We start from the raw sequence: 2,270 nt of genomic DNA, 5'->3' as shown, positions 1-2,270 counted from the left end.
ACAGTCCTCAGTTAGCGAAATGGATGAAATTCCTTCCCAACTAATTTTCTTTGAAATTAAATCTTTTAAGAACTTACCATAATTAGGAATTTGCGTAATTGCATCCATAAACGTTAAATTAATGTGCAAATTTTTAAGTTTATCCAAAAATGTTAAAAGTTGTTTGTCATAGTCCTTATTTCGGACTTTGTGTGGAAAAGGTGGTTTGGGTACAAAAGTTTTTGTACTTGAGTCAATTGGTGAACTTTTTGTGTTTAACGTATCTTCTTTGGATTTTGGTAAATCAGTTCCTGGTAATGTTGCATCTCCGGGCATTTCCGGACCTAAGTAATTTTTCCCTGAACGAAGAGTGATAGCCTTTACATGCTCTTTCGGATTTTCCTCCGTATGACTGGGAAGACTTTCCTCTTTTCCGGATGGAATTGATTTAGCAATTTGCCCAATTTGAATCTACAAATTATGGATGCTAGATGAGTGGTTTTTAATAAGATGATCGAATTTATTTTCGATCCGTTTAAAACCATCATCGTGATTATTTATTTTTCCACCGATAGCATCTATGAATTTGTCGATTTTAGAAGATAAAGTGCTAATCGTATCTCTTGACTGATTTTGATAATTATTGGTACGATTTTGATTAGCATTTGCATTATTATTATTATCTCTCCAGTTAAAGTTAGGATGATTCCTCCATCCAGGATTATAGGTATTAGAATAAGGATTATTAGTTTGGTTTTGCCCTTGGACAAAATTTACCTGTTCGATCTCACTCATACCTTCATAATCCATATCCGTTTGGATTGGATTACCGTTAGCATCGCACGGTGCCATAAACCTATCAATTTTGTGCGATACAAAATTGGGCTTGTAACATCGCAACTGGATCAAGATTCACTATACCTTTAACTGATGATGTGGTTGAGGATGATGGTTTCGCCACTGGTATATGTCCACGTTCTGCGGGCCACATACTGCTGTTGATTGCCATTTCCTCCAAAAGTTCTCTTGCTTGGGCCGATGTCTTCTTCATAAATAACCCTCCCGACATAACATCTAATGAACCTCTAGTTGTAGGATTTAATCCATTATAAAATGTTTGCATTAAAAGTGCATCGGGCAATTGGTGGTGTGGGCATAAACGTTGAAGTTCTTTAAAACGTTCCCAAGCCTCATAAAGAGTTTCATTATCATTTTGAGAAAAAGATGTTAACTCCTTTATGACTCTTGCGGTTTTTGCTAAAGGAAAATATTTTGATAAAAACGCTTGGGCAAGTTGGTCCCAAGTTTCAAATGTTGCGCCTGGCATAGAAGTTAACCATTCTTTGGCTCTATCCTTCAAAATGAAAGGAAAGAGGCGAAGTTTGATTGCTTCGGCAGTCACATCATTTATTTTAAAAGTGTCACAAATTTCTAGGAAATTTGTCAAGTGGGTGTTAGGATTTTCATTAGGCAACCCATAAAATGTTACATTATTTTGCAACATATTAAGCAATGCTAGCTTAATTTCAAATTGGTTTGCATTTATTTGGGGTCTAACTATGCTATTGGTTACACCGCTCTTGGCCTAGCGTAATCCATAAGTGTTGCCATATTTTTTGGTTGCGGTTCTGAATTTTGTTTATTTTTATTTTTCTTGTCTTTCTTTTTCTTTTTAATGGTTCTTTCAATTTCTGGGTCAATAGGGTCTGGTGCAATGCCTGATCTTCGAGAACTGCGCATGAACTTGAAATCTTACATGAACCGAAACTACCTTCAAAACAGAATTTGAAAAATAAATATGTTAGTAAAGGAAAATCAATAAATTACAAAAGTTAAAATAAATATGTATAAACCTAGATTTGAAATAAAACACGAAAAATCTAAATTTTTGTTAAAAATTTTGGCGTTCCCCGGCAACGACGCCAAAAACTTGTTGAGCGATTTCTGCAAGTGCACGGTTTCGCTTGTAGTAATAAAAAGATATCGATCCCATAGAGAACATTTTTCAACAAAAACTTATTTATGTGTAGATTAAATACGACTTAAGGTTTATATAAATAGATAATCGTTTATTTGAAATTGGTTTTGAGATTGATTGAATAAGAATTACTGTAGAATATGTAGAATGTTAGAAATCAATTTTGTTTTGAGTATGAATTACAAAACAGAAACGTTTAGTATTTAGAAGGAGAGAATAAATGTATTCGTTTGCATTAAGCAAAGAAAACAACTTTAAACTTTGTATAAATTATAAAAATGTAATAACATAAACTCCTTCAATTCAAAGGTTT

General features: G+C 33.5%; 1 non-coding gene across 1 annotated transcript; it reads left to right on the top strand.

Annotated features, from left to right (window-relative positions):
• Positions 1-1,118: 1,118 nt before the first annotated feature.
• LOC136225026 (small nucleolar RNA R71) lies at positions 1,119-1,225 on the top strand. Its single transcript, XR_010686765.1, has one exon. It is a non-coding gene; the product is annotated as a small nucleolar RNA R71 (small nucleolar RNA).
• Positions 1,226-2,270: the final 1,045 nt, after the last annotated feature.

Source organism: Euphorbia lathyris, chromosome 3 (genome assembly GCF_963576675.1).
Source record: "Euphorbia lathyris chromosome 3, ddEupLath1.1, whole genome shotgun sequence".
NCBI lineage: Eukaryota > Viridiplantae > Streptophyta > Magnoliopsida > Malpighiales > Euphorbiaceae > Euphorbia > Euphorbia lathyris.
The sequence above is the reverse complement of the archived record's forward strand: the minus strand, read 5'-3'. Positions and strand labels throughout refer to the sequence as shown.